This window comes from Dasypus novemcinctus, chromosome 15 (assembly GCF_030445035.2).
Source record: "Dasypus novemcinctus isolate mDasNov1 chromosome 15, mDasNov1.1.hap2, whole genome shotgun sequence".
Classification (NCBI taxonomy): domain Eukaryota; kingdom Metazoa; phylum Chordata; class Mammalia; order Cingulata; family Dasypodidae; genus Dasypus; species Dasypus novemcinctus.
In genome coordinates this window covers 37212840-37231863 of record NC_080687.1, presented here as the reverse complement: position 1 = coordinate 37231863, position 19024 = coordinate 37212840, and the positions used below count along the sequence as shown (strand labels likewise).

General features: G+C 39.2%; 1 long non-coding RNA gene across 1 annotated transcript in view; it reads right to left on the bottom strand.

Moving 5' to 3' along the window:
* Positions 1-306: 306 nt before the first annotated feature.
* LOC131273536 (uncharacterized) overlaps positions 307-19024 on the bottom strand; it is an 86131-nt gene continuing 67413 nt past the window's right edge. The window contains exons 3-5 of the long non-coding RNA XR_009180788.1: positions 3108-3161; positions 648-735; positions 307-468 (exon numbers count right to left, since the gene is read on the bottom strand). This is a non-coding gene — a long non-coding RNA (uncharacterized lncRNA). The remainder of the gene's footprint in view (positions 469-647; positions 736-3107; positions 3162-19024) is intronic.

Sequence of the window (19024 nt, the reverse complement as noted above, 5' to 3'; positions counted from 1 at the left end):
AGTTCTTGTACCAAATCTGCAAAAGCTGCCAACCCAGATGAAGTCCTCTGTGCCTCTTCTCTTCTTCTCCTTGATGGCTAAAATCAGGCAACAGAAGGGAGGAGGTGGAGACACAAATGATTGAATCATCCATCTTAGATAATCAGATCCTTGCACACACACAAAAAAAGCCCTCCCACAGTTAGATTCTTTGCCCAGCAGAGACTAACAAACAAGCTCTAAAATTCCTATTGAATCGCCTAGTTAACAGGGAGCTGAAGTCAGGAGTCAAAGCACCAAAGGGTCACAATATAAATGACCTACTTATCACAACACAGCAATCTGCAGGCCTAGTACAGCTGTAATCATTATAAGCTGGTACAGGAATCATTCATCTCTGTGGAGTTTGAAGGAGATGCTTTGGGTGTGACTATTTTCTGGGAAGGGGTTATCATCATCTTCTCAAGGGGTTATCGTCATCACCTCAACCTTGGAGAATAAGGGTTCATTTATTTCAGAAAAATTTCCTGTGGGCCACTACACTAGCAATTTCTTTTTTTCAATCCAAAAGGTAGAACTCCATTATTAGTCACTAAGCCAAGATTTCTTATAAAAATTGGCATCAAGGAAAATATTGGCTTATTCAAGATGAAAAGATATTTCTTTACCCACATCCATTTTCAAATTGGGTTCATTATTTCTCTCTGGCTTGCATAATGATTCATACAGTAAACTTGAGTCCATTTCCTGGTATCCCTGAAAACAGAAGGGAGACTGTTATTAACTAATAGAACTATTTTAGAGTTAGGGAAATGGAGACAGAAAAGTTGACAACTCAGTGAACCAACAGACCATCTGGGAAAAATGTCCCTGTTGTCCATCACTATAGCACCTTGCAATCAAACCAGATTGTCTCTCAGAATAACATGCCTAAAGAAAAGTTGAGCAGATGTGGCTCAAGCAGTTGGGTCCCCACCTACCACATGGGAGGTCCCAGGTTCAGTTCCTGGTGCCTCCTAAAGAAAACAAGCAAGACAGCAAGCTGACACAAGAAGATGACACAACAAGATGATGCAATGAGGAGACACAACAAGGAAACACAATGGGAGACACAATAAGCAGGGAGCAGAGGTGGCTCAAATGATTGGGCACCTGTCTCCCACATGGGAGGTCCTGGGTTCAGTTCCTCATGCCTCCCAAAAAAGAAGATGAGCACACAATGAACAGACACAGAAAGCAGACAGCAAGTGCAAACAATGAGCAGGGGGAGGGGGAAAAGAAAGAAATAAAAATAAATCTTTTTTTAAAAAAAGAATTAAAGCCCCACCCACCTGATCAGAGAAAAATCCACTTTTATATTTTCTTACATACTGAGCTTCCATATAATATTTCATTTCAAGAAGAGGTGTGTTGCTTTTTAAAAAACTATTACAAATCACTCGTACATGTGAAAATACTTTGTAAACTCTAAGGAACCCTGTAAATACAGATGTATATTTTTCTATTAAACACAAAAAGACAGTGAAGACTGCCCATTAGTGGGCATAAAGGAACTAACATTTACTGAATGTCCATTTTACAGATGATAAAAATGAGGTAAATTCACACATCTAGCAATATTTGAGAAAGACTACTTCCAAACCTCTGCCTTTTCTTCTCCATCGGGTTCTCTAAGCTGTCAGCCCATGCATATCTGATCTGTTTAGAAAATTAAGCTCTACAAACCTGGTTCCAAAACACACTTAGGATCTCAGCAAAAGATAAGCTTGGCAATGCCAGCTTTCCCTTTTATGAACCGTATTATCACAGCAACCATCAAATTACAAGTTTAAAAAAAAAATTTGCTGTTTCTTTTCTGAAATAATATATGCCCATTTTTAAAAAACATATCCCTGATTCCTTCAATGGCAACCAACTTATTAAGCTCCCCATGGAGTATATTAGCCTTAATGAAAAAGAACAATAAAAAGTTTTAACATTCCCTTAGAGTGTTTTATTCCGCCTGAACTCAATTTTGCTTTCCTTCATCAGCAAAAGCCCATATGGATGCACCCGTTCCTTGAAAAATGATTGTCATCTTTCTCAATAATTCTGATGAGGAGCCCTATTTTTAACTCCAATCTAAAATACATGAGGGGAGCCATCTAGTGTTTTGAAATTGGCATTTAGGAGTTATATAGAGTAATCCTCCTCCCTAAATTTGATTTACCATCTGTGTTCATCCTCCGTGTTCTGAAGCATTGACACAGGTTATATATTTCATTTGGGGGAGAAATATGATTAAAATTAAGAACTCTTTGGGCTGCCTCATACCTCATACTCTGGTACTTGGAGCAATGAGCTTAACTCCAGGGTACTGCCAGTTCCAACTTGGGAACTCGTAAGCAAGGTAACAGGGAAACAGTTGGTCCATTAGAAATAAATACATAGTATATTGAGAAGCCTGCCAAACAGGAAACCTGGATTGAAAATAGCTATTTTCTCTGACAACAAAATAGAGCCAACCTTGGATTTAGACAGTGCACATGAAAGTCTACTGGATTAAAGTGCAGGAGCATCAGGAAAGGCCCCAAAACATCTTTCTCCACCTTCTGCTTCCTGCTTGCTTATTTAAAATCTTTATTGAGATATAATTAACATAGTAAACTGCATATGTTTTATATGCTGCAATTCCACCAATTTTGGTATCTGCACACACCATAATCAAAATAATTAACATTTGATCACCTCCAAAAGTTTCATCATACCCCTTAGTAATCCATCCAATTTCTCCTCCCTCTCCAGGAAACCATTGTTCTTTCTCTCAGCATAGATTAGTTTGCATTTTCTAGGATTTTATAAACATGAAATCGTGCAGTATGTATTCCTGTTTGACTTCTTTCACTCAATATAATTATTTTGAAATTCTTCCATGTTGTGACATTCATCAATTTCTTGTTACTCTTTATTAGTAAGTAGTATTTCATTACAGAAATATGCCACAATTTGCTTATCCATTCACCTTTTGAAGTCCATTTGGGTTGTTTCAAGTAGTTGGCTATTACAAATAAAGCTGCATAAAGATACATGTACAAGTTTTTGTATGGACGTTTACTTTCATTTCAAAACAAATACAAAAATCCGCTTACCTTTTATGTGCCCCTATTATTGACTGTTAGCATTGGTATAGTACTTTGCTACAACTGAAGAAAAAAAATTATAATATTACTGTTAATCATAGTTGATAATTTGCATTAGTTGTATTTTCCCCTACACCACCTTATTATTAACACTTTAATAATGATGTATATTTGTTATAATTCAAGAAAGAACATTCTTATATTCATACTATTAACCACAGACCTCATCCACAACTGGTTCACTATGTTATACAGTCCCATGTTTTGTCCTCTATCTTTCCTTCTAGTCACATTCACGACCCAAAACTTCTCTTTTCAACCACAATTGTACACACAATTCAGCACTGTTAATTACCCTCACAATATGTGTTCCCATCACCTCTATCCATTTTCAAATATTTACTATCAGTCGTATTGTAAATTCTCTTTGGCACTGTTTTAAGATTTGCTTCCTTGCCCATATTCCTTCAGTACAATGTTGAATAACAGTTGTGACAGTGTAAAACATTATCTTATTCCTGATTATAGAAGGAAAGCTTTCAATCTTTCACCATTAAGTGGGATGTTAGCTGTGGTTTTTCATATATGCCTTTTATCATGTTGGTGAATTTCCTTCTGTTCCTAGTTTTCTAAGTGTTTTTATCCAAAAGAGGTGCTGGATTTTGTCAAATGCCTCTTCTACAGCAATTGAGATGATTATGTGTGGTTTTCTCTTCTTTGTTCTGCTAATGTGGTATATTACGTTAATTGATTTTCTTATGTGGAACCACCCTTGCATACCTAGAGTAAATCCCTCTCAATCATGGCATATAAATCTTTTAATTTGCTGTTGGATTCAGTTTGCTAGTATTTTGTTGAGGATTTTTGCATCCATATTCATAAGGTATATTGGTCTGTAATTTGCTTTTCTTGTGGTATCTTTATCTGGCTTTGGTATGAGGCTGATGTTGGCCTCAGAAAATGAGTTAGGGAGTGTTCCCTCCTCTTCAGTTTTTAGAAGAGTTTGACCAGGATTGTTGTTCATTCTTCTTGGAGTGTTGGTAGAACTCACCTATGAAATCATCTGGTGCTGGGCTTTTCTTTGTTGGGAGATTTTGATGATTGATTTAATCTCTTTACTAAAAATTTGTCTGTTGAGATCTTCTGTCTTCTTGAGACAATGTAGATGGTTTCATGCATCTAGGAACTTGTCTATTTTGTCTGGATTTTCTAATTTGTTGGCATACAGTTTTGCATAGTATATTAGTCAGTCGAAGGGGTGCTGACGCAAAATACCAGAAATCTGGTGGCTTTTATAAAGGGTAATTTTGGGGTAGGAGCTTACAGATAACCAGGCCATAAAACATAATATACTTCCCTCAACGAAGTCTATTTCCACATGTTGGAGCAAGATGGGTGGCAATGTTTGCCAGAGTTCAGGCTTCCGGGGTTCCTCTCTTCCCAAGTCTTGCTTCTCTCCGGGCTCAGGTCCTCTGTTTTCTCCACAAGGTCAGCTGTAGACTATGAGGCTCTCTAGGCTTTACCTCTCTTCACAAGGTCAGCTATAGACAGGGGAATGGCTCTGTCTCTCTCTCCCCGGGGTTTCTGCCATGTCTAAGGAGCTGTCTCTATTCCTCTTTGTTCTTCTCCTGGCTCAGGTCTCTTTTCCCAGGACTTGCTTCTCTTTCCTCTCTGTCCTTACTTCCTGGGGCTCCAGATCAAGACCCCAGCATCAAACTCCAAATAAAAACTCCAACATCGAAATGCTTCCAACTCTGTAACTTGCCATGTCTTTTATCTGGGTGGGTGGGAACTTAACACCCTAATGACATGGCCTAATCAAAGCTGCAATCATAACTTAATCATGCCCAGGTACAGACCAGATTACAAACATAATCCAATATCTGTTTTTGGAATTCATAACTATATCAAACTGCTACACATAGTATTCTCTTATGAGCCTTTTTATTTCCGCGGGGTCACTAATATTGCCCCGCTTTTCATTTCAGTTTTTAGTTATTCATGTCCTCTCACTTTTGTTCTTTGTCAGTCTAGCTTAAGTTTTGCCTATTTTAATGGTCTTTTCAAAGAACCAACTTTTTTATACTCCCCCTCCCCCACAGCTTGTTTGCTGTCTGTCTCTATGTCCATTTGCTGTGTGTTCTTGTGTGCCTATATTTATTTTTATTTATCCTCTCCCCCCACAGCTTGCTTGTTGTCTGCTCTCTGTGTCCATTCACTGCACGCTCTTCTGTGTTTTACTTGTCTTCCTTTTTGTTGCATCACCTTGCTGAGTCGGCTCTCAGCAGCATCTGCGGGCTGGGTGGCGCTCTGCAGCTTGCGGGCGAGCCTGCCTTCACAAGAGGCCCCGGGACATGAACCCAGGGCCTCCCATATGGTAGACGGGAGCCCAACTGATTGAGCCACAGCTGCTTCCCTAAACAACCAATTTTTGGGTTTGTTAAGTCTCTCTTTTTTACATATATATATTTTGACTTGATCTTTTTTTCTTTTTTCTGTCTTTTTTTTAAAGATACATAGATCACACAAAATGTTACATTAAAAAAATAAGAGGTAATTTTCTCATTTTTATTCTCTATTTCATTTATTTCTGCTGTAATATTTCCTTACTTCTGTTCACTTTGGGTTTAGTTTGCTGTTCTTTTCCTAGTTCCAAAAGGTGAGTAGTTAAGTCTCTGACTTTGAAATCTTTCTTCTTTTTTAATGTAAATATTTAGTGCTCTAAATTTCCCTCTCAGTACTGCTTTCACTCTACCTCATAAGGTTTGATATTTCGTGTTCTCATTTTAATTCATCTCAAATATTTCCTGATTCCCCTTATGATTTCTCCTTTGGCCTATAGATTGTCCAGGGGTGTGTTTAATTCCACATATTTGTGGATTTTCCAGTTCTCCACCTCTTACTGGTTTCTAGCTTCACCCATTGTGGCCTGAGAAGATGGTTTGTATAATTTCAATCTTTTTAAATTTATTGACACTTGTTTTGTGATTAACTTGTGGACTATCATGGGGAGTGATGCATGTGCACTAAAGAATGTGTATTTTGCTCTTTGGGGGTGCAGTGCTCTGTATATGTTTGTTAGTTCTAGTTTATTTATCGTATTGTTCAAGTTCTCTGTTTCCTTATTGATCTTCTGTGTAGATGTTCTATCCATTGATGAAAGTGCTGTATTGAAGTCTCCAACTATTATTATAGAGGTGTCTACTTGTCCCTTCAATTTGTAGTGTTTGCCTCATGTGTTTCAGAGCACTGTGGTTAAGTGCATAAATGTTATTTACTGTTATTTATTTCGGGTGGATTTCCCTTTTATTAATAAAGAATGTTCTTATTTGTCCCTTGTAACAGATTTTGTCTTAAAGTCTATTTTGTCTGATATTAGTACAGCTATCCCAGCTATCTTTTGGTTTCTATTGCATGGACTGTCCTCTTCCATCCTTTTACTTTCACACTATTTGTGTATTTGGGTCTAAGGTGAGTCTCATATTAATAACATTTCGACGGCAGACTTGGCCCAGTGGTTAGGGTGTCCATCTACCACATGGGAGGTCTGTGGTTCAAATCCCAGGCCTCCTTGACCCGTGTGGAGCTGGCCCATGCGCAGTGCTGATGTGCACAGGGAGTGCCCTGCCACACAGGGGTGTCCCCCATGTAGGGGAGCCCCACGCACAAGGAGTGTGCCCCATAAGGAGAGCCGCCCAGCGTGAAAGAAAGTGCAACCTGCCCAGGAATGTCGCCGCACACACGGAGAGCTGACACAGCAAGATGACGCAACAAAAAGTCACACAGATTCCCGCGCCACTGACAACAATAGAAGCGGACAAAGAATATGCAGCAAATAGACATAGAAAACAGACAATCAGGTTGGGGGGGAAAGGGAGAGAAATAAATAAATATAAATAAATCCTAAAAAATAATAATAATAACATTTCACTGGATCATGTTTTCTGTGTATACTTTCTTTCTTTCTTTTTTTTCTTTTTTTTTTTTTTTGAGGTACCTGGACTGGGGATTGAACCCAGGACCTCATATGTGGGAAGCCAGTGCTCAACCACAGAGTCGCATAGGCTCCCATGGATCATGCTTTTTATCCAATCTATGTCTTTTGATTTGGGGCATTTAATCCATTAATATTCAGTGTTATTACTGATAAGACAGGGCTTACTTCAGCCACTTTGTCCTTTGTTTTATATATGTCATCTTTTTGTCTCTCTTTTCCTTTATTACAGCCTCCCTTTGTGTATAGTTGATCTTTTGTGATGTAACTGTTTGAACCTTCTCTTGTTTCTGTTTCTCCATATTTTTAAATTGCTTTCTTTGTGATTACCCTGAGGTTTGTACTAAAAAAATCTGATCACATAACCCACTAGTTTGAAAAGATAATAACTTAACTTATGGTGGGTCTCCTGAGGGCTCTGGAGATACCCAGGTCCTATGGTCATTGCAGATAGCTCTGGAGTTAGGTGCCTTGCCAGTAGGCGATACTTTGGAGTTTGTGCTCCCAAGTGTTACAGAGTTGGACTCAGTTGTGACTTCTCTACACATGCCTCTTCTGTCCCTTCTATTTGAACCTATAGTTGGTGCTGGAGTTGGTGGGTGTACGTCCAAGAGACTTGAATCTTTGGGTCATCCATGTGGCAGCTGGACCCTGAGCCTAGCAGAATTGCAACACCTACCCATTAACTTACCAGGACAACTAATGAGGAGGTGAGGATGAGCAACCACCATACCAAGTGTAGCAGTTTTATATTGTTATGAATTCCAAAAATAGATATTGGATTATGTTTTAAACTGGTCTGTACCTGGGCATGATTAAATTATGATTAGTTTTGATTGGGCCACATCAGTAGGGTGAGTCCCTGCCCACCAAGGGATGGGCGGGAACTCACAGAGAGAAGGCATGGCAAAGGACAGAGTTGGAGAGTTTTTGATGTTGAAGTTTTCCTTTTGGAGTTTGATGCCAAAGTCTTAAGCTGGAGCCCCAGGAAGTAAGCACACAGAGGAAAGAGAAGCAAGCCCCAGGAAGAGAGGAACCCTGAGCCCAGAGAGAAGCAAAATCCAGGAAGAGAGGAACCCAGGAAGTCTGAATCCTGGCAGACATTGGCAGCCATGTTGCTCCAACATGTGAAAATAGACTTCGGTGAAGGAAATAACTTATGCTTTATAACCTGGTATCTGTAAGCTCCTACCTCAAATAAATACCATTTATAAAAGCCACAGGCTTCTGGTATTTCACCCCTTTGGCTGATTAATACACCAAGGAACTGAGAGAGTCTACAACTGCAAACAAGAGAGTCCCATCCATCAGCCATATGGGATCAAGGCCCCCCTCTCATTTAGAGGTGGAGTGGGCATCACTATCCCAGAAACCTCAGGATTGGGGAATAAACTATGGGCTAGAGTGGACTTACTGGTATTCTATTATAGACTTATTATAGTCCTAGCAATGGAAGAAATTATATCTGTGATGTGGAAGCAGTGGCCATAAGAGGTGCTGAAGGTAGGGAGAGGGAAAAAGGTGTAACATAGGGGCATTTTTTGGGACTTGGAATTGTCCTGAATGACATTACAATGACAGATACAAGCCATTATATATCCTACCATAACTTATAGAATTGAGTGGGAGAGAGTATAAACTACAATGTAAACTTTAATCCATGCTTAGTGGCAATGCTCCAAATGTGTTGGTCAATTCCAATGAATGTACCACACTAATAAAAGAAGTTGTTAATATGGGAAAGTGTGGGAGGTGTGGGGGGTGGATCATATGGGAATCCCTTATTTTTTTTTTTTTTGGTAACATTTTGTGTAATCTAAGTATCTTTAAAAAAAATAAAAAATGTATTTTAAAAAAAAGGTAACTTAAATTGCATACACATTCCCTGCTCCTATATCCCTCTATTTCCCTTCTTTATGTTGCTTTTGACACACATTACCTCTTTATTTTTTGCATGTTTTTAATAAGGAAATATGATTATTTCTTATTCAATTATATTCTAACTCTTATAGAAAAGAAAGAGTAGAGTTATATACTGAGGATACAGCCATATTGGGTTTTGCATTTGTTCTTTAGTTACCCATACTTCTCTAAGCCTCTCTTGTCTTTTCCTTTCAACCTGAAGAATTCCCTTTAGCAATTCTTGTAGGACTGGTCTTTTGGAGATGAATTTCTCTCAGTTTTTGGGTTTTTTTTTTCAAATCCTTGAATGTCTTAAACACTCCCTAATTTTTTAAGCAGTTTACTGGATGAAGAATTTGGGGCTGGCAGTTTTTCTTTCTCTTTCAGTACTTTAAATATAACATATCACTGCCTTCTTGCCTCCAAAGTTTCTGATGAGAAATCAGCACTTAGTCTTATTGAGGATCTCTTATAAGTAATGAACCATTTTTCTCTGGCTGCTTTCAGAATTCTCTTTTTATCTTTGGCATTTGACATTTTGATTAGTATGTGTCTTGGAGCAGGTCTATTAGGATTTATCCTGTTTGCATGATGTTGTTCTTTTTGGACATGTATATTTATGTCTTTATAAGAGTTGGGAAATTTGGGGCCATTATTTCCTCAAATATTTATTCCTTCCGTTCATTTCTCCTTCTCTTCGGTTTCTGGAATACCAATGATGCATATGTTGGAATGCTTAATGCTGTCACACAACTCCTTAGACTTTGCTCAGGTTATTTTTTTTTTTTATTCTTTTCTCTAATTGTTCTTCTGACTGTATGATTTCAATTGTCCTGTCTTCCAGTTCACTGATTCCTACTTCCAACTGTTCAAATCTGCTGTTGTATGTCTCTAGTGTCTTTTCAATCTCCATTATTGTCTTTCATCCCCATAAGTAATGCAATATTTCTTTTTAAACTTTATAATTCTTTTTGTTCACAAATTTCCTTTTTGCTCTTAATACCTTTAACATTATATCCATTTTTGTTTGCTTATATCTATATTTTCCTTCAACTCCTTGAACTGATTTATATTTATTTGAACTTCTTTAATTAATTGTTGCAAGTCTGTGTTTCCTCTGAAGTTTTAATTTGTTCCCTTGAATGAAGCATAAGTTCTTGTGATTTTTTGCTCATGTCTGGGCATCTGATTATTTTCCTGTGCTAACTCTGTAAGTTTCTCCCTTTTGCTTAGAGTTATTGTAGACTGGCTGTGTGTTAAGGTTCTTCTCCATTGCATGGCCCAGCTTATACTGAACCTTTAGAGTACCCTACAATTAGCTGTTCAGATTTTCTTATGCCTTCTGTACCAGTTTCTTTCCCAGGACATGTGGTGCAACTTTTAAAATTGCTGTCTTGTACACAATTATCTCACCTCCAGAGGATTTTCTTTCCTCTATTTCTTCTCCAGAAGTTCTGGGGTGTTCTGGCCGTTTTTCTGCAGATTTCCCTCCTGTGCAACTTTACTCAACTGCTCTCCCTTGCTCAGTGCCCCCTTTTCACATTACAGCTTTAAGTCCTGGGGCCTACCCTGCCTTACAGAAGTTAATTTTTCCCTTTTTTCCATGGGCTTTTTTGCTTCAAGTTACTTTCATGCTAAGGTATCCCACCCCAGGGAGTTAGATGGAGTCAGTGTTCAAAATCCCTTTTTTTTTTTTACATTATGTAGTCCAGTAATTAGTGAGCAGATACCTGAACCACTTTCCAACAATTCCACTAGGAGTCTCTTTTTTTTCCTGGAGGAACTTTTTTTTTTTTTAGTTAAAAATGATGTACCAATATCAGTTTATTAATTGTGATGAATGTACTATAGTAATTTTTTCCTAAATATATTTTTATTTATTTTTAAAAGACACATATTACAAAAACTTTTATGTAAAAAAATATATACAGGATTCCCATATGCCCAGTCCCCACACATCCCACTTTTCCCCACATTAACAGCTTCTTCCATTAGTGTGGTACATTCATTGCAATTGATGAACACATTTTGGAGCATTGCCACTAAGCATGGATTATAGTTAACATTGTAGTTTATACTCTCTCCCAATCAATTCTGTAGCTTTTGGCAGGATATATATTGACCTGTGTCTGGCATTGCAATGTCATTCAGAACAATTCCAAGCCCTGAAAATGCTGGGGAGCCTTTTGTATGCACACACTCACCAACTGCTTAGGCTCTGCCCAGAATCTATGTTGCCTATTTGGGGTTCTAAATCACTGCTGTGAATGGCTCTGTGTAGGGTTCTAAATCACTGCTGTAAGTGTGTACTGTGGCCCATGCCCATGGCAGGAGGTGCCTGGACTGAAGTGCTACTACCATGTGACTCTTAAACCACATGGGACCAAGTGAGGGGGAGAGTCCCAGACTAGCAGTTCTGAGTTGTAAAGGTCCTACCTTCTTTTGTTGTGTTTTTTTTTTCTTTCAATTCAGCATTTGTGGAGCCTTTCTCCAGTCTGTATTGCCCTCCAGAGTTCCAAAAACAAGTAGGATTTATTCTCTTATTAGTTTCTGGGGGAAATTTTTCCAGGGACATCATATGTCCCCTTCTTGATGATGCCACTGACCCATCCTTTTACATTTAATCCATCTGTTTTGTAGACAGCATATAGAGATCTTGTTTTGTTTCTTTAACCAATTTGACAATCTCTGCCTTTTAATTGGAGTGTTTAAACCTTTTATATTTAATGTTATTATTGATGTTATTGGGTTTAAATCTCTCATTGCAATATGTGTTTTCTATTTATGACATCTTTTCTTTGCTCCTTTTTTCTTCTTTTTCTGTCTTCTTTTGAATTATTTTTTTATTTAATTTTATCTTTTTAGTTAGCTTCTTAGCTATACATCTTAATTTTGTTTTCTTTGTAATCATCTTAGGGTTGACAGTATGCCTCTTTAGTTTATTAGTCTACCTTCAAGCTTTCAAGAAATACCACACCACTTCACCTAAAGTATAAGGACCTTACAACACTGTACTTCCATTTCACACTTCCTAGCCTTTATGCTATTTTTTTTTATCACATATTTTACTTCTACAAATGTTCTATCCCTTGATATTAAGGCTATGATTCTTGTCAAAATTCAAATAACCCTGTGTGTTCATATTTGCTGGAGTGTAATGAAGTATCTGAAGTAGTTTTAGATGAAGAATGAGAACAAAGAGAAAGCTTGACAGTACTACATAAATAAATAAAAGTCCTAGCGAAACTGGACAAAAATAGATTTTGCTTACTCTAAACTCTTGTGAAGGCATATCTAGCCAAGCACTAGTGGTTTGAGAATTTCCATCCATTTACCACCAGACTGTCCAGACTTAAAACAATAGCCAATACAATTGGAGCGTTAATCTATGGATTTCAAAGCCACAAAAATTAGGCAAGTTGACCAGAATATCAGATCATAGCTTTATCATGGATATGACTAGTTAGTTCAGATATCAGCTTATTCCAAATATCACTTAAACCATTGTTACCTTTCTAGCAAAATAAATCATTAATTGAAAGTGCATTCTTTTTTTCTTTTTTTCTGCTCTTATTTTTAATGCCAATAAGGCTTATTACTTTCTCAGATACCAGAGCAAATTTATAAAAGAAATATTATAAAGTTAAAAAAAATAAGGGAAATATTGCCAAACATCATCTTATAAACAGGATTGTTTATTCATCAGGAAATTTTAAAATAAACTTTTTTGGCTACGAAATACAGAAATTTCCAACAAGTCTCAATAAATACAAAGACGCCCTCTCCCTCTCCATCAGTGTACACTCCCACTCTTCCATCTGCCTGGACTCCAAAACACAAAGAAGAAGATTGGAAACCCACCAATTCCATGGTCTTGGCAAGACTTTCAGTAGCCCTAGGTTCTAGGTATAAGAATTAGTGTTCCTAAATCTTGATAACATCATAACACTTTACTAAGTTTTTTTATTTTACATTCAAGACTCATTGTAAGTAGAAAATCTTGGATTTTTTCCAATTAAATTTTGTTTCCCACAAAGAAATCAGAGAATTTTTCCCTAAATCATCTCATTTCTGTGAGGAGACATATATTTTCTAGTATACAGATCTTTAATAAGTATCACCATCCCTTTTCCTCCTCCCTTCCCACTCCTTACCCTTTTCTTTCTCCCTGTCATCTTTCTCCCTCTCTGTCTCTATCACCCCTCTCTGGCTCTCTCCATGTCTCTATCTTCCTTTTCCACCCTCCAGCTCTTAAGCAGAATAGTGACTAGGAGCAAGGACTCTGATGCCACTGTCTGAGTTCAAATTCTTTGTCATTTATTAGTAGAGTCACTTCAGTCACTTAACTTCTCTACCTCTCTGTGCCTCCGTTTTCTCAGCTGCTAAAGTGATGATAATAATTGTTCCTACCTCATAAGAATATTGAGAAGATTAAATAAATTAATAAATAAAAACATTTAAAATAAATAAGTACTGCATACATATTAGCTATCTATCTATCTATCATCATCATCATCATCATCATCATCATCATCATCATCATTTACTTCCCTGGAAGTATGTGAAAGAGAGAAGTCCCTAATCTTCTCTAGATAACTCCTTCCTTCAGATTACACTCTGAGAACTCCTAGGTATTAAGTACAAATTTGGGGTCACCCAATGGAGGCACTCTCCTGGTAGCCTAAGAATCCTGCCATCAGGTCTCCAGGAACAGACCAGAAGAAGGACCAGTTTGCCAAGACTGTGCAAGAAGAATTGACCCAGATTTGCTGCTAGCATTGTATGTTGCCTTATGCAGTCATTTTTTTTTAGGGGGGTGGTGGGGTACTAGGGATTGGACCCAGGGCTTTGTACATGCAAAGCAGGTGCTCATCCAGTGAGCTACACCCACTCCATGCCTTATGCAGACATTTTACTGCTCCAATTCTCAAACTTCCTAATCCATGAATGAGGGAGTCTGGATTAAAATTATCCCTAAATTCTCCCATGCAATCTCAAATCCCATAAACTTTGTACTTGCCCTTTGTATTTGCAGAACCCAGAATACACAGGACATTATTTCTATTAAGGAGTTGGCAGGAAAGGGGACGCTATCACTTCCTTGTGGTTATGATCCCAGGGGTCATGGCCAGTTGAGCTCTTGACAGTTCATTTCCAACTACAAGAAGGAAATGCAGCTGACAGTGATCTGAACATTTATTGCAGCAGTATAACCTTTCCCATGTAACCATCATTCTATCTGTGTTAAAAAGAAGGGGTAAGTATCAGGAGATCATCACCAGAGTCAGAAAACAAGGGTGTCCATTGTCCCCATCACCACCCTATATATCCTTCTCTTACTTCTCCTCTTCCATTCTAATTTCCTTTTCCCTTTTTAATCCCTTTCCTCAGCATTACTTCCCACAGCTGCTGAGATTTAGGACAGAAAATATCACTGCCACTGTGGTAAATGAAAGTTTTCCACCCAGTCTCTCATTTCATGGGCATGTTTTTCATTTATATGAAGTTATTTGTACAATTGTGTGCAGATAAGTAGTGCAATTCTGAAGAAAAAAAGGGAGAGACAAGAAATGGGGAAAATCATTTATGGTCCTACCACCATTTTGATGTATCTTCTAAATTGTTTCTATGACTAGATTTTGATTTTTTAAATGAATATTATATATTTCCATCATGTGATAATACAGCATAATTATAATTCTGCTTTTCACACTTAACACTATTTTATTGAGTATTTTCCTTGATAGTACATATTCATCACAAATACTTTAGTATGTGCATTTCATATCCCATGAAGTATACATGGCAAAACTTACTTAACAATAAAAATATTTCACTTTATAATAACTGAAGCCTCTGCGGGGCTTCGTGGGGTCGCAGGAGGCGAGGACGATGCGGCCCGGCTAGAGGAGACAGACCACGGAAACTGGCTGATGGAGCAGATCCGATTTATTGAGGAAGTGTTTGACAATATAAGCCCGAGGGAACGGGGGTGGGGCTAGTGCGGGGTGAGAGCTGATTGGTGAGCACGGGGTTTTTGCCTATCTATGGTATGGGAGCTGAGGCGCTGCAGGCCGGCGCAGGGAGGGCTGTTGCTGGCCCCGGCTCCCTATTGGTCCGGGCGGGCTGAATGCCCTTATAAGGTCAGGCGGTCGGCTCGGCAAGCAGGGGGGGGCATGAGATGACGTGCGGTGGGAGGGCCGAAGGGCGGGCCGAGGGCGGTGACGCCCGTACCAGGCCGAGGGCAGAGCGCCCGTACCAGCCACCCTTACCCTAGCGGAAGCGGTACCTACTTCGCGCCAGAGCTGGCCAGAGAGGCAAGCCAGACTGTTGCCTGATGCTGTGCCTCAATAACCACATGAGTAGGCATTTTCCTACCCCTTTTTTACAGATGAGGAAAGTGAGGTTTAGAGGGAATGACAGAGTATGCCCAACATCATACTCATGAAACAGAGCAGGGCTTGAACTAAGTCTGTGTGCTTTCTCAGCTCATTACTTTAACCAGTATCCTATATTGCTTCCCATTTTGCAGCTTTGTGACTTTCAGAACCTGCTCTTAACTTCTCACTTTTCAATGAACTTTGTTACTGCTCAGTTCTTGAGGTCTTCAGCTCTTGGGACCTCTCTCCCTTTCCATTTCAACCTCCATTTCATGGTTCCTTGCTTTAACCATGCTCTTGCAAACCTCCTAAATCCCTTACCTTACTGTTCTGCAGCAACCACTTAGCAAAATCTTACCCATGGAAGCTTCTCGCTAACCTTAAACCTCCACTAGCAATGCTACTAGAAAAAGACCTTGACCAAAAGCAGGGAAAGTTAAAAACAAATGAGCTTATATGGCTAAGAGACTTCAAAGTGAGTCAGGAGGTCATTCCAGATGTTATACTTACACACATCTCAGCAGGATCTCATTGAGTACTAAAGTAGCTACTACCCCCAAATAGCAGGGCTCCTGAGGGCTCGGGGAACATCAAGAGACTATAGTCAGGGGAGATAGTTCAGGAGTTAGGTGCCTTGCCAGTGGGCCCTACTTTGGAATTTATGCTTCTCAGTGTGACAGAGTTGGACATCCCTGCACATGTCTCTTCTGTCCTTCTATTTGAACCCATATTAGTACTAGAGTTGGTAGGTATAACACCTAAGAGACTTAAATCTCTGGGCTGTCCATGTGCCAGCTGGGCCCTGAATCTCAAAGGAGTTGCAACACCTACTCTCCAGTTCACTGGTCTCACCCAGGACAACTAACAAGGAGGTGATGATGGACAACTACCATATCAAGGAACCAAGAGAGTCTACAACTGCAAGCAAGAGAGTCCCATCCATCAGCCCTGTGGGATTACAGCCCCTCTCATTTAGAGGTGGAGTGGATATCGCCATCCCAGAATCCTTAGCATTGGGGAATGAACTAGGGACTAAAGTAGACTTACTGATATTTTACTATAGACTTATTGTGATTCTAGCAAGGGAAGAAACTATGTCTTTTATGAGGAGACGATGGCCACTGAGGTTCGGAGGGCAGGAAAGGGAAAAAAGTTTTATACAGGGGCACTTTTGGAACTTGGGAATTGTCCTGAATGACATTGCAACAACAGATGCAGGCCATTATATATCTTGCCATAATCTATAGAATTGGGTGGTAGAGTATAAACCACAATATAAATTTTAATCCTCACTCAGTGGCAATGCTCCAAAATGTGTTAATCAATTGCAGTGATCGTACCACACTAATGAAGATGTTGTTAACATGGGAAAGTTGTGGGAGATGTGGGGAGTGGGGTATATGGAAATCCCCTACATTTTTATGTAACACTTATGTAATCTAAGTATCTTTAAAAAAATAAAAATTAAAAAAAAAAACAACCTTACTCTTCAAACATTCTGAAATTCCTTCAATTCCTTGACCTCACCATCTTCTTTCTCACCTCTGGATCTTCGAACATGGTGTTCCCTCTGCCTGCATCATTCTTTCCTCTGCCACTTTGTCCGGCTATCTTTTATTTATTCTTCACCTTTGGGCTTACACATCACTTCCTCCAGGAAATCCAAGATTTCAGTGAAGAGAATCTCCTATGTATTCCCACAGCAATCATAACACTTATTACATGGACTGGCAATTCCTTATCTGATGGTTTCTTTTGCTTTAGTATAAGCTCAGTGGGGACCTGGACCCTGGATGTCTTGTTTGCAGGGTACTGCACATCTATCCTGAACCTTGCATTTAGTAGGCCTTTATCTCTGTTTGTAAAATGAATGACTACTCTAAAGTATGTCCCTAGGTGGAGATGGTCAACAAACGATGAATAATTTCTCACACTCTACACTGTAAATGCCTACAGGTGGTTTTCTTCTTAATGGGTTTAATACTGTGTACCTATTCCTAGTTTTTCAGTCTGCAGACATAAATTTAAAATACAGCCAATAACTAGAATTCTAGCCTGATGGAATCACGTTTTCTTTGAGCTGAAAGCATTTGGCTTTGAAATGAGAAACTATCAAATTTGAAAATGTGTCAGCAAGTCTATCTAGTGTCTGTGTTTTCTCATTTTTGTAGAAAGCCTAAAGTACTAGAAATACTTGTGTAAATGTCTCTTCCCTAGAATAAGAGTATTTTGATTATTTGTGTATGAAAAACATGGAGTATCAAAAAAATTGTTAATGGACCCCTACATAAGAGCCATGCTGTTAATAGCTATAAAAAATTAGAATATGGAAATAAATTGTTAATCCAATAAAATTTTAACTTGCATTTTATTAATCACAACAACATCTTCGTGTAGGTAGAGTAGACATGGTTTGAACTTTCTGTCTGTTTCACAATGATGCTCTTCAATCCCCCCAATTCATAGGAATAGGATTCTGGTAAACACATTGTGCACAAATAGCCTAAAAGCACTGAACCAGGAAGGGTAATTAGGCCCAGACTGAGCTAATGAAAGACCTTCACCAAGAATTTGAAATTGGCAGAAAGACAGTTGTTAAAGGTTTGCAATAATTAACAAGCTGTAGCTCAGCTTCCCCTGATATGCACTGGGAAAAAGGCAAACCCCCTCCCCCATGTCTGAGGGCACTTTCCCACAGGTTAAACAAAGAAACACCTTAGAGACAGGAGTAAAGGGAGATAGAGATCTTCACTATCTACATATCAGTGGGAGATGGAGATCTTTACTACCTCAACCTGCAAATCAGAGGGAGACAGAAACCTTCATATTTACATATTGAAGGGAGATAAAGAAACCCTTTAATCCCTACAGACAAACCAAAAACTCCCTAACCCACTATTCTCTAATCATTATCGTGGACTATTTTCACCTCTGGGGCTTCCTATTGGTCCCTGCACTTTACTCAGACCCTCAACCCCCTCCCACCAACTATCATTTCCCCACCTAGGAAAGTTCTGTATAAATTTAAGTCCCCCCCTTCCAGGAGTGGGCTGAAGTCTCTCTTCAGACCCCCACCATGCTGGTGGGGGGGCTGAAGTCTGTTCTTTGGACCCCCTCCACTGGGAGAGCTTCTCCATAAATTTTTTTTCTTTTAAGATTTTTTATTTATTTCTCTCCCCTTCCCAGCCCCAAGTGTCTGCTCTCTGTGTCCATTTGCTGTGTGTTCTTCTGTGACCACTCATATTATTAGTGGTTCTAGGAATCTGTGTTTCTTTTTGGTGAGTCAGCCTTCCGTGTGTGAGGTGCCATTCCTGGGCAGGCTGCACTTTATTTCACGCTGGGCAGCTCTCCTTACGGGGCACACTCCTTGTGAGTGGGGCTCCCATATGCGGGGGACACCCCTTCGTGTCATGTCAGTCCTTGTGCGCATCAGCACTGCACATGGGCCAGCTCCACACGGATCAAGGACGCCCGGGGTTTGAACCGCAGACCTCCCATGTGGTAAGTGGATGCCCTATACATTGTGCCAAGTCCACTTCCCTCAATAAATTCTTTTTCTGCCTGTGGTCAATCAGTCTCTGTGTCCCAGTGAATGCCGCTTTTCTCCAACAACAATTATAGATATTGATTCACCAATTGACTGATGATTC